Source organism: Fukomys damarensis, unplaced genomic scaffold (assembly GCF_012274545.1).
Source record: "Fukomys damarensis isolate Sample0158 unplaced genomic scaffold, DMR_v1.0_HiC HiC_scaffold_9, whole genome shotgun sequence".
Taxonomy (NCBI): Eukaryota; Metazoa; Chordata; class Mammalia; order Rodentia; family Bathyergidae; genus Fukomys; species Fukomys damarensis.
In genome coordinates, this window is record NW_022900921.1 from 6655450 (window position 1) to 6669986 (window position 14537).

General features: G+C 38.3%; 1 long non-coding RNA gene across 7 annotated transcripts in view; it reads right to left on the reverse strand.

Annotated features, from left to right (window-relative positions):
- Window positions 1–14537, reverse strand: part of LOC104873147 — a 241450-nt gene that overhangs the window by 54748 nt on the left and 172165 nt on the right. For all 7 annotated transcript variants that reach the window (XR_004516367.1, XR_004516370.1, XR_004516366.1 and 4 more), the window contains one exon: window positions 10836–10973. This is a non-coding gene — a long non-coding RNA (uncharacterized LOC104873147). The remainder of the gene's footprint in view (window positions 1–10835; window positions 10974–14537) is intronic.

Consider the following 14537-nt stretch of genomic DNA (forward strand, 5'->3'; position numbering starts at 1 on the left):
AGGCTGTTTGTTATGCAGTGATGGTACAGGCACAGTGTGAGCCAGGATGACGGAGACAAGCTGACAAAGCTCCTCTCATCACTTGTTTTAGGAACCTGAGGATGAGTCATCACTTCTCCGAGTTTATTCTTCAGTACAGTAGACATAAATATTACATCACTCTGCTGGCGTAAAAATTAAATAGAATTATATATTCAATGTACTTAGCAGAGTGCCTGGTGTCCAGTAATTAGTTGATAAATTTTAACATTTAAAACGTGTATTATCTTAGAATCATTCTATTCTTGGAGACGGTTCATTTATCATACAGGTGGATCACAACCTTGGATGGGGATTTTTGTCAAAGCGACTTCTAGCCTCCTTCCTGAGCCTTAAACAGTCCTTAGGAATGGTCGTCACAAGCTACTACCAGGGCCCAAGCTTGTAAACAGCGAACAATACACAACCTTGAAAATCTTTCCTAGAATCTCCTCACATGAACCACAGCAAAAATGTCTTGTATAATTAGTAATATCCTGAACTAGATGTTCAAGTTATCATGGGAAGGCTAATCATTTTAATTAATCCCTGTGAATTTACAGTGTGCATGAAGCAGCTCTGTTATTGCTAATTAAATCTCACATTTGTCAGTTTTTTGAAGATCCTGAGGAAACTACAGATCAGCGAGAATTTTTGAAATGGGAATTAAACCAGCATATCTTAACATGTTGGGGAGGGGACGGTATGATCAGAAGGAAAGAAAGAAAAACAGCAGCTAAAAATATTTTCAGGAGACTTAAAACTGATTTGTCAAAACTCTGAAGAGTACATAAGCGAGAGACAGAATTTTAGCAACTTCTTTTTAAGTACAAAATTCAGTAAATATTACAAATGAGATGATTTGCTTTTAGGGGCCCTATAATGTAAATATAAGAATTTCATCTGTGAAATCTGGATCCAGTTGCCACAGAAAAGCATCAACACCCTCCCACCAGCTTGAACCACCAGCGGTACATGAAGACTATGCCACTGGGGAGTGAACCGCCTGGTGGGACTGTCCCAAGCCACCCGATGGGACACTCGTGCATGCACCACAATTGGTTTTAATAAATTCAAGTGAGGCTCTGGATTCCACTGAATACACCACAAGTTGGAAAGAGGTTTTCTCCCACTCTAACAATAAGACAAAACGGAGTAGTCTTTGAAAGTATAATTTTGTGGAACCTAGCAGAACACTGAGGTCATAGAAACAAAATATAGCCTGAAGTCTACAGAAAATCATGGATCCTCGAAAAGAAGTATAAAAACTGGCCGGCACCCAGGAAGGAGTCAGAGGCCTGACGGAAGTGCGCGTGGAGATTTCAGCTACCTTGTGTTGCAAGTTTTCTAAAGGTTATCTCAGCCATCAGGACTTTAGAAGTACCTAGAAATGCAGGTATAAGGGGAATGTGCACATAACCACAGGTGTTCTACGGTGGACCTTCATAGGTGCTTAGGGAAAGATTACAAGTAACAGAAGAGATACGACTGGAGAAATCTTTCCAGAGTTGCAGTCAAGAAGAGGAGGGGCCACCCATCTTACACTCTTCCCTACTTCCTACTCTGACCCTAATTATTCAGTTATGTTTCACATCTCTTCATTCATGGATGTCCAGTTGGTCACGAGATGGGACAGTGCCTTTCTCATGATTCTCAAGGCCGTGTATCTTAAGCACACAAACACACAGACTTCAGCTGTGCAATGTGGCACACCTACAGTCCCAGCATTTGGGGCATTGAGGCAGGAGGACTTCAAGTCTGAGTCCTGGCTGGGTATCCTCTCAAGACAGCGTCTCAAATCATAATACTAATAAACAGTGTGAAGGCCCTGGTTTCAACCCATAATACTGCAAAAACAATAACTAACAAACAGAGACATAGCACACAGATTTCAAATCCTCGGCTCCGCTTTGAGGGCTTCTACAAGGACCTCGTTCCCCAGGTTTTCATCAACAGTAAAATCAATTTATTACAGAGTTCAAAATGTCTTTTCTTTCTTCCTGTTCTTTAAAGTCCTCCAGTATTTCAGGACGTTCACTTACCATTTCTCACTGAAGTATGATGCAGTCCTAGGCAGTAGGCTTTGGTATTGGCATCCTGTTTCAAGGATGCGGAACTGAGGAAATGTTTTATTTCCCAAAGGGGCACAGGTAGGCCACAGAATTACAACAGGGATTGTGACCACCTCATTCGGAAACCCATGCTGCCATGTTCTGCTGTTCTCACCTACAAATACCTGCCCGACTCGCTGGAGCTGCCCATTTGGTTTCCTCTGTGGAAGGGGAACTGCATCTCAGCATGTGAATGAAGTGTGTTTTGCACCCATCAGCTCCTTTTACCTACCAAAGAATTAACCTACTTTGGTTGCAATGCAACCAGTGCTTTCCATTTAGAGGTCCCATCACCCTACAGGAAACTGTGGCCATCCCTGAAAGTCCTCAAAACTTGGTAGCAAAAACGCTCTTTTCATTTTGAAACCTAAAAGGGAAGCTGCCATACCCTTAGCACTTGAAAGGTACTCGGAGCAAGTCCCTTTTTGTTAATTTATTTTCGTTTTATGCCATTCAGAACGAAACAAGAATAACTTGCTCCCATTCTTTCCACCTACAAAAACCACCACTTCACATCTGTGTTTATTAAAAATTAGAGGTTTTAAAAAAAAATCTCCAGTGTTATCAGCTCTTGCTTCCGTTTTGTTTGTTTGTTTTTCCATGGTAAAACCAGGCTTATGCATGGTAAAACATGTAGCAAGTATTTGTAGGGTGCTGTGTTCGGATCGGAGAAGGAAGGCAGGAGGGGACAGGAAATGGGTGTGCTCCTCCCTTTGACCTCACAGTGTGAAAATGAAGAGGGATGGACCTTAGAAAACAGGGCTAGAGGATCTATGGGAACCGAGAGCAGGGAGACGAGCACTCACCGTGAGAGGCAAAGGGGGCCTCGAGGAAGTGGCATCAGAAGCCAAGTCTTCTGGAAGGAACGGGAGTTAGGAAGCCACAGAGGAAAAGCAGTGCTCTGTGCAGAAGGAACAGCACAGAAAAGCCCTGGGCTGGCATGCGCTTAGACCAGCTGTGTACGTTACAGGTGCACAGGGTGGCTCAGGGCAGGAAGCAGGGAGGCGCAGGATGAAGACGACAGGGCCAGTCCTTGAGGACCGGCTCTCTCCCTGACCCCCGTGCGCGTCTCTGTCTGTGTTTCTGTGTCTCTCTGCTTGAGCTTAAACTCGAGGTTGACTTGAGGTTAAACAATTATTAATAAGTCAAATTTTAAAAATATATATATACTCACCTACACCTGCCTCTAGCCTGGCTTATTTTTTAAGTAAACCCAAACTATCATATTGTTTAGTCTTTTCATATTTCAATTTTTAGTTTAAAATATGAAGCCGGGTGTGGTGGTGCACGCCTGTAATCAATCCCAGCACTCGGGAGGCGGAGGCAGGAGGATCGCTGTGAGTTTGAGACCAGCCTGGGCTACAAAGTGATTCCAGGTCAGTCTCAACTACATGATGAGACCCTGTCTCAAAAACCAAACAAACAAAAAAACCAAGTGTTTGTAAAATACTAATCCACAAACCCACTTTTACAGTTTATAAAAACATCAGTATCTAACTATCAACTAGAGTCGGTAGACATGTTGGTAGTTTATTTTTATTACCATTTAGATAAGGTCACATGGATTCCCCTATCTCTTTTTTATTCTTTGAAATGTATTTGTACGAGAAGCCGACACCGTTGGTCCTGTAAAATTTCTCATGACCCAGACTGTCGATTGACGGCCTTTATTCTTAAGTATGTTCTTCTGCCTCCTGTATTTTCTGCAAATCAGTAGAGGCATGGTCAAATTCTGGGTCGATGCTCTTGCAGCACTCTGTGATGGGGCACCATATTTGGTGGGAGTGGGAGGGTGATTTTCTGCAGTCTGAGCAGCCACTAATTGTCGCAGCCTGCAGCCGCCATTCCTTAGGTGTTGACATGTTCAGGATGGGGCTGCAATTCCTATGTCTTGCCTGTGGCTCGGATTCAAATCCAATCATGTATCTATTATTACTATTTTGTTTTTGAGGTAGAGTGTCACTGTGTAGTCCATGTTACCCTTCAACTCACTATGTGGCCCAGGCTGGCTTCGAACTCACAGAGATCCTCCTGCCTCTGCCCCCTGAGTGCTGGGATTACAGGTGTTCATGACCATGCCTGCCATTCTATTTTGAACCACTGGTGGTACATGCGTGACTTTCTAAAAAAAAATGGGTGCTGCTGTGGCTGCAAAAAGATGCTGAGTATGTTATAATATTTTGTGCACTTTGTACAAATCAGCTGCCTTTATGTTTAAAATGTTTTAAAGAAATTCAAAAATATGAATTTAAAAAAAATGTAATGCAGTGAATAAATTTGTTGGCCACTGCAATTTTAACTGATGTGAATAGTATTAATTTTAATACATGAGAATAATTGGAATTGAAATAACTCGATTGTATTTATAGACTTTTGTTACTTTTATTAGTAGAAGACCAATTATGATTAGATCCATTTGTACCACCACTGTTATAAGCTGCCAAATGGAACACATACTCTTGTACCAACAGAGATTCAACAAGCGGGAACATGTTAAAACAGGTGACTGACTTCCACCATTGTGTTTTCATTTCCCGGATGACATACTTCTATTCAGAAATTATATCCACTATCAACTCTTTGGTCTTAGAGGTAGAGTCTGTAAGTGGAAGGAAGACACATAGTTGATTTTTGGTTTTCATTTACAATTTTTCCAAATGATAAGTGAGGTCTTCAAAGTATTTTTTAAAATTCAGATTCAAAATAAGTTTTTGTATTAACCTGCTATAATTAATGATCAACACTCAAGAGTTACAACTGCTGTGGCCAATGTGAAGATGGAGTATCTGGAACTGAGAAAAAATGATAAATTATGAAGCAGTACTCAGAGAAGGAAAAAAAAATGAGAGAAAAAAAATGAGAGAACAAGAAAAGATTGTACAATAACTACTAGGTCATACTAAGAATACCACCCTAAGGCTGATTTGATTTAGTTAAAAGCTAGAAGATAACACAGAATTATTCATGTTTATAAAATTTGTAACAGAAAGTTTGACAAGTATGAAAAAAGACATCAGCCTACAAGTAAGGGAGGCTTTTATAACACAACTATGATGAAAAACAAAGCTCACCAAAACTTACCTGGAGGGGTGGAGAGGTTAAAGAGAAGGCAAGGTAATGGGGACAAAATAAGGACCAAGATGGATTATGTAAAGGTGCAAATTTCCAATGATGAATGTCATATTGTATACCTTCCATGCACCAATAAAATTAATTACAAAAAAACTGACAAGTGTTCAAAAATTGAATTTTAAAAGCAGGCAGAAAAAAACCAAAAAATCACATATGAAGGTACGTACACTCATTGGAATTACAGCAGAAATTCTCAATATAAGCTTAAAGGCCACAAGAGCTTGGAGTGAAATTTTCAACTCTTAGAGCACAAACAGCATCCAACCCAGGTTAATATAACATCAAAACTTTCATTCCATGGAGAAATAAGGACATTTCATGAAAAAGAACCACTCAGGAGATACATGAATACTAAACCAATACTCCACAAAATACTCTAGGTTATTCTAGACAGAAAATATGAAACCAATGAGGCTAAAAACACCGATGGAATGAGAACACCAAGAAAGGTCAATGGATAGGTCACAAAAACCAAAAATGACAGGAAAAAAACAAAGGAGTTAGCAGCAGAGAAAGAGCGCCATGGTAGTCATTAACCGACACGTCCCAGCAATGTCTCTCACTGGTAATGGCCTCAACTCTCCAATTAAAAGACACAGATTGGCAGACTGGATGAAAAAAATAGAATCCACCAGTCTCTCGCACTCAAGAAACACATATAATCCAAAAAAGAATTTCACAGACTAAAAATTAAAGGATGGAAAACAATAAATACTGCCTGTACCAGGATCCCCAAAATAAGCAGGGGTAACAATTTTAATCTCAGACAATGTAAACATTAAACAAACTGATTAGAAAAGACAAGGTCACTACATACTAGTTTAGGGAACAGCTTTAAGAAAAGATAACACATAAATATTTATGAACGAAATACTGGAGTACCTATGTTCATAAAATGAACACTGCTGAATACAAAACATCAAATTAATACTAACATGATCACAGAAGGTGTGTCGTAATAATTCATTTTTCTAAAAGGATTAACTAAACAAAAAATTAAGAAATATCGGAGCTAAACCACACTCCTGAAACGATGGGCATAATAGATACCAACAGAGTAACCTACCTTATTACAGCAGTATTATACATTGTTTTCTGCAGCACAAACTACTTTCTCCAAAACAGATAACACAGGAGTCCACAAAGCCTGATTAAATATATCAGAATAAAAATAAACCCATGTGGACCATCAGACCATTCTACAGTGAAAATGGAAATCAACCACAGAAGAAATTTAGAAGCACCTGGAAGATTAATAACAACTCCTGAACAACCAATGGGTCACAGAAGAAATCAATGAAGAAATTAAACAATTTCTGGACGTTAATGCCAGTGTCTATACAACAAAGCAGAACCCCTGGGACACAATGAAAGTCCTAAGAAGTTCATTACCATCAAGGCTAACATTAGGAAAACAGAGCAAGCTCAAAGGAATTACCTAATGAAGAACCTTAACATACTGAAGAGAAAACAACAATACAGGCCAAGGCAAAATTAAGGAGGCAAGCCATTAACATTAGGCTGCAAATCAATAAAGTGGATACTAAAAAAATACAAAGAATTAACAAATCAAAGAACTAGTTCTTTAAAAGAATAAACAGAGAAACCCTTAGCAGACCTTACAATCAGAGAGAAAAGAGATCAATATAATTAGAACTCAAAATGGTGAAATCATAACAGGCACCATCAAATCTACGAGATAGTAACTACCATAAAAATTATATTTCACCAAATTGTAAAATCTCAATGAAATACAGATTCCTAGACTTATATAAATTACTAAAGCTAATCCAAGAAGACAGGAAAATTCTGAAAAACCCAGTATCAAGCAACAAAAGAGACAATAATAAAAAACCTACCAACTATAATAAGCCCAGGACTTGATTCACTGCTGCATTTTACATGATCTTTAAGGATGTTTTATCTCCAGTACTCCCAATACCCGCTCAAATTCCTCAAGAAACTGAAAGAGATGGAGTGCTTCCAAACTCATTTATGGAAGCCAGTATCACTCTGATCCCCAAACCAAACAAAGACCCAAGTGAAAAAGAAAACTACAGACCAATTTCCTTAGTGGAAATAGATGCAAAACTTCAGCAAGATATCAGCAAATAGAATGCAACACACCACGAAATGATCATATATCCCGACTAAATATGTTTTATGCTCAAGTTGCAATGATGGTTCCACACATACAAATCAATAATGTAATAGTTCACATAAACAAAAGCAAATACAAAACCATAGGAACGTATCAATAGATGCACAAAACTATTTTGACACAGTGTAACACTCCTTCACGACAAGAGCCCTAAAGAAACTATGTACAGAAGTACAATACTTGAATGTGATAAAGGTTATTTACGAAAAACCAATGGCTAACATCATATTCACCGGGAAAAAACTGAAAGCATTCTGTCTGAAATAAGCAACAAGACAAAGTTGCCCACTGTCACCATTTCTAGTCAACATAGTATTCCACATAGCCACAGCAATCAGGCACGAGACAGAAATGAAAGCGCAGCTCAAATGTTTATTTGTAGGTGACATTACACTCTATGTGGAAGACCCGAAGAACTACAAGCCAAACTCTTAATAACCGATTTCAGCAATGTCAAGGATACAAACTCAACACACAAATATCATTAATATTTGTGTACACCAGTAACGAACTCAGTGAGAAAGAAATTATAAAAATACCATTCATGGTAGCCTCAAGGAAATTTATTTATTTTTATTTTTATTTATTTATGTATTTGGTCTAAAGTTGCCCACTGTCACCATTTCTAGTCAACATAGTATTCCACATAGCCACAGCAATCAGGCACGAGACAGAAATGAAAGCGCAGCTCAAATGTTTATTTGTAGGTGACATTACACTCTATGTGGAAGACCCGAAGAACTACAAGCCAAACTCTTAATAACCGATTTCAGCAATGTCAAGGATACAAACTCAACACACAAATATCATTAATATTTGTGTACACCAGTAACGAACTCAGTGAGAAAGAAATTATAAAAATACCATTCATGGTAGTCTCAAGGAAATTTATTTATTTTTATTTTTATTTATTTATGTATTTGGTCCCGGCGATTGAACTCGGGTCCTTGCACTTGCAAGGCAGGCCACTGAACCGCTGAGCTAAATCCCCGGCCCCCTCAAGGAAATTTAAATGCGTAGGGATTAAACTAGCCAAGGAATGGATCCATCTCTGCAAAGAAAGTGCTGAATACTCTGAACAGCTCTGAGAAAGGGGACTGAAGAGGACCTAAGAGAATTGAACACATCCTTGCTCAATGGGCAGAATCGTATTTTCAAAATGGCCATACTCCCCAAACTGTTCCTCAAGACAACCCCAATGAGAATACCAGCAGCATACAACACGACTAAGACTTACATGTAAGCAGAAGAGACCAGAACAACAAAAGCATCCTTGGAGAAGACGGACAAAGCGCGAGGAGGCATGAATGGAATGATGCTATCACAAAAACAGGCCTCTGAATCGGTGCAGCCCAATGGAAGATATGGAAGGTGGGTGCTATACACAGTTAGCTATCTGATCCTTGATAACATGCGTAAGGTGGAGGAAAGACAGCCTATTCAGAAAGTGGTGCTGGGAAACTGGCTATCTGCAGAAGATTCAAGCAGGACCCATGATCTCCCTCCAAATACCAAATTAAAGTAAAATTGTATCAAAGATTTAAGCAGTAAAATGGAAACACTGAACGTGCTGGAGGACAAAATAGGTAAAACACTTGCAAACGTGGGTGTAGGAAGGAATTTTTTTAAACAATGCCAACTGCACAGGAAATAACAGCAAGAATAAAAACTGGGATTATATCAAATTAAAAAGTTGCTGCACAGTAAAGGAATAAATGAGTAGAAGAGACAACCTACAGAATGATAAAAATATTTGCCAGGTATTCCTCAGAGAACTATTATCTAGAATATATGTAAGAAACTAAAAACAAACCCCTTAGACCACCTGAAATAAATGACCCATTTAAGAAACAGGCATGTGGGGGCTGGGGATTTAGCTCAGTGTGCCGCCGCCTGCCTCAAAAGCCCAAGGTCCCAAGTTCGATTCCCTGGTACCCACCACCCAACAAAGTGAAGTAAACAAACACTTCTCCAAAAACTAAGGATAAGTGTCCCAAAAATATATGAAAAACGATTTGATATCTCTGGCCATTACAGGAATGCAAATTAAAGCAACACTAAGCTTCCGTCTTACGTCAGAAAGGATTTTGATATCTGATATCTCTGGCCATTACAGGAATGCAAATTAAAGCAACACTAAGCTTCCGTCTTACGTCAGAAAGGACGGCAGTCATCAAGAAGTCAAGGACTAACAAATGCTGGCTTGGTTTAGGTCAACTCTCCGTTAAAATATATGAAAAACGATTTGATATCTCTGGCCATTACAGGAATGCAAATTAAAGCAACACTAAGCTTCCGTCTTACGTCAGAAAGGACGGCAGTCATCAAGAAGTCAAGGACTAACAAATGCTGGCTTGGTTTAGGTCAAAAGAAAACTCTCCGTTGTTCATGGGAATGTATGCTTGGAGGACCATCATGAACATCTGTGTGGAGATTTCACAAAGAACTAAACTTAGAGATTCCCTATGACCGAGCTATTCACGTCTAGGTAACTTCCCCAAAGTGCTAAAGCCATCATATTACACTGATACATGCATGTCTTTTTTATGAGCAAAATTCAGAATAGATAAATCCTGGAAGCAGCAAGCAGACCTATCAACACATGAATGGGTGAATAAAAGGTGGTATCTGGACATAACAGAATGCTGCTTGGGATAAAGAGGGACAAATCTCAGGCATTTGTAGGAAAATGGATGCATCTGGAAGGTCTGTTGAGTGAAGTAAATCACACGAGAATAAACATCAGATGGCACCTCTCATCTGAGAAATTCGTCTAGGTAACTTCCCCAAAGTGCTAAAGCCATCATATTACACTGATACATGCATGTCTTTTTATAGGAGCAAAATTCATAATAGATAAATCCTGGAAGCAGCAAGCAGACCTATCAACAGGTGAATGGGTGAATAAAAGGTGGTATCTGGACATAACAGAATGCTACTTGGGATAAAGAGGGACAAATCTCAGGCATTTGTAGGAAAATGGATGCATCTTGAAGGTCTGCTGAGTGAAGTAAATCACACGAGAATAAACATCAGATGGCACCTCTCATCTGAGAAACGCAAGGTACACGTGGAGGAAGAGTGAAGGAGACAGACTTTATGCAAATGGGCAGGGGCCCTAAAGACCAAGGGTAAGGGTAGAAGGGGAGGGGGAGTAAGTAGGATGAAGATATGCCACGTACAGAAACTTAGTAACTGCAATGGATGCAAACATTATACTGTCTGTCAAACATAAACTAAGGATAATAAGAATAAAAATGAAGAAAGGAGGATTAGAGGTAAAGGAAAGGAGTGGGGTAGGACAAGGACTCGAAGAGGAAGCTGTATTACGTACGTATACCCAATCCCCAAGGTGAACGTAAACACCGTGTACGGCAAACATGAACAGAAGAAAAAAATAAAAAAACTTCTACCTTTGGGCCACGGGAGACTCCTCGACTAGTAGTCTGTCATACTCTCCTTGCTTTCAGGTATGCTGAGGTGCTTCTGGCTCGGCATGCACGTTTACTTTGTCTGATATGGAGTTGGTCATTGCTTTAACAGACGAAATCCTGTATAAGAAATAATATTTGGATATTGTTACTTAGGTAGCTGTGGTACCGGTGAGTCATCATTTCTGTGTCTTATACGGACAGAGCTTTCTTTTAAAGAAGCAGTATATCTTGAGTCCATTTTAATTGGAATGTAAGATCACAGGCTTTTTCCTTCATCCATCTTTCATTTGTATTTTCTTTCTCCCATGACGACAATTCTGGAATCATAGCATTAACATAATTGCTTTCTGCTGTATTTGATATTGCACACCTAATATTATCAGAGTAAAAAATGCCCATATAACCATCAAAAATGACTGCTTAAAACCACTTTCTGTGTTATTACCACTCATTTTCTCCAAAGGATACACCCCATTGCAGTCACATCACTTTTGTTTTTATGTCACTTTATTAACTCATCTATATTGTTACTTAGGTAGCTGTGGTACCGGTGAGTCATCATTTCTGTGTCTTATACGGACAGAGCTTTCTTTTAAAGAAGCAGTATATCTTGAGTCCATTTTAATTGGAATGTAAGATCACAGGCTTTTTCCTTCATCCATCTTTCATTTGTATTTTCTTTCTCCCATGACGACAATTCTGGAATCATAGCATTAACATAATTGCTTTCTGCTGTATTTGATATTGCACACCTAATATTATCAGAGTAAAAAATGCCCATATAACCATCAAAAATGACTGCTTAAAACCACTTTCTGTGTTATTACCACTCATTTTCTCCAAAGGATACACCCCATTGCAGTCACATCACTTTTGTTTTTATGTCACTTTAACTCATTAGTTACATGTCCAATTTGATACACAGGTTCACTTGTTTCATCTTGCTTTAGATTTTAACACTGCTTTTTATTTACTTTTGCTTCAAAGAAGGGTAATTATATGTATCCAAATTCAAACATTAAAAAAATACCTCACTCTGTTTGCCCTCTTCCCCTTCAGGTAATGATTTTTATTTGTTTGATGATGTGTTTTCTATTCAAAATATATCAGAAATGATACAACCCTATTTCTGATTTTCTTTGAATAAAGGGTAGTATACTTTACATTTTTTTCCTAACATATTTTATACCTAATATATCCCAGAGATAGTCTGAAGAACTATGCCCGATTTCTCTTACAGTACTGCAAACTGCAAGTGAATCACAGTTATTTATCAAGTTCCTTGTTGATGACCATGCAGGTGGCTTTCCATCTTGTGATGGTAAGGTTGTTCCATTCCCAGGGTGCTACATGAATATTTGCATATTGCTTTTGGCTAAAATCTCTTTAGGACAGATTCTTATGAACGACTTTTGGGATTAAAATGTGCTATAAGAAATTTTGATAGGTACAGCCAGTAGTTGCCCTACAGGATTAAGATTTTCATTCACTTCTAATAACAATACATGACAGTGACTTACTTTGCATAGCCACATCATTGGAACAAGTGTCCTATCAAACTTTCGGATCTTTTTGACAGGGAATAATGGTTATGTCAATCTATTTGAGCAAAGCAAGGGTGGAAATAGGGACCCATGGAAACACATAGGATATGCCCCTGTGAGAAATGGAGTCGATCTGCAGTCATGATATGTTTAGAAGAGAAAAATCACAGGCCTTAGTAGAAATCAAATTCAGAGAAAGAAGGAAAGGAATACCAATCAGAATGCCTTCTAGTTTCTTCTCCCCTCATCACTCTAAAAAATGTTTAGATTTTCCTATCTACATGGAGAACTTTTTAAAATTTTAGAATGATTTCAAAAGAAATAGATACATATGATAGCAAATTGAATTAAGGACATGTAAACATTCTAACTAAACCAACATCAGCAAATGAAATTGAAGATGTAATAAAAAACCTACCAAAAAAGAAAAGCCCAGCAACCTCTGAGGGATTCACTGCTCAATTTTACAAGAAATTAAGAGAAACTCTTCTTCTGCTACTACTCCTCAAACTCTTTCATGAAATTGAAAGGAAAGAAATACTCCCTAATTCATTCCTAGAAGCAAGCATTACCCTGCTTTCAAAACCAGAGAAGTATCCAACCAAAAAAGAAAACTACAGATCAATCTTCCTAATGAATATAAATTGCAAAAACCCTCACTAACATACTAGCAAACAATGCAGCACATCCTCAAGAAGGTTGCACACCATTACCAATTTGGATTAATCCCAGGGAAGCAGGGATGGCTCAACCATCAACACAAAATCAAACAGTGTTGATGGTTCAACACCAATAAGTGATACACTGTATTAACAGAACCAAGGGCAAAAACCATATAATCATCTCAACAGGCGCAGAAAAAGCATTTGACAAGATCCAATACCCATTTAGGATAAAAACCCTACAGAAAATTTCATAGAGATAGCTTTTATTAGGTTAAGATAAAGACCATCTATGACAAACCATCAGTCAACCTCATACTAAATGGACAAAAAAGGAAAGCTTTCCCTCTAAAATCATGAACAAGACAAAGATGTCCACTATTACCACTCTTGTTCAATATAGGTCTGGAAACACTAGCCAGAGCAATTAGACAAGAGAAATAAATAAAAGGAGGAAGGATAGGAAAGGAAGAAGTTAAATTATCATTATGTGGGGATGATGTGATACTCTATGTAGAAGATCCCCCAAACTCCACTAAAAGCCTCCTAGATTTGATAACCAAATTCAATGGTGTAGCTGGATACAGTCAATGCTCAGAAACCAATAGCCTTCCTGTATACAAATAACAAACTCTCTGAGAGAGAAATGAGAGAAAAAACCCCTTTCACAATAGCATTAAAAAAATGAAATACCTAGGAATCAATCTAAGGAAGGAAGTAAAAGGGCTCTTTTACTGAAAACTACAGCACTCTGAAAAATGAGATCAAAAAGGGTAACAGAAAATGGAAATCTATATCCCTTGTACTTGGGTAGGAAGAACCAACATACTTAAAATGGTCATACTTCCAAAATTGATATACAGACTTAATGCAATCCCAGTCAAAATTCCAACAGCATATCTCACAGAATTAAAGAAACAATTCAAAAATGATAAAGAATGGGCCAGAGATTTAGCTCAGTGGTTCTGCTGCCTGCCTCGCAAGCACAAGGACCTGAGTCTGATCCCCGGTACCAAAATACAAAACAAAACAAAAATACCCCCAAAAATTATAAAGAAAATTTTGAAGTATATGAATTTTGAAGTGTAGTTATTAGAAACAAATGATACTGAAAAGACTTTGAATGGGACAAGAACAACACCTGACATTTGCAATCTGCTTAGTTGTGTCTGAGGCAAATTCCTCAATGTCCCATTAAGGGAATCCTTTCTTCTCCTTCAATCCTATCTGTGATAAATAAATAAAAGACAACAACACGCTCTGAGATAACACTCTTAACTGATATAAAACAAACACAGGTTGAAATACCACACAGTTTCTCTGCTGTGAAGAACCAAAGGGTAAATAAAGATCAAAATGTACAATAGATATTGGGAGACAGGAAAAGATGTTCAAATGGGAAGAGGGATAAGGGAGAGAAGGAGGGGGCAAGTTAGGGAAAAGGACAAAAAATGAGAATAGAATGCAAAACATGG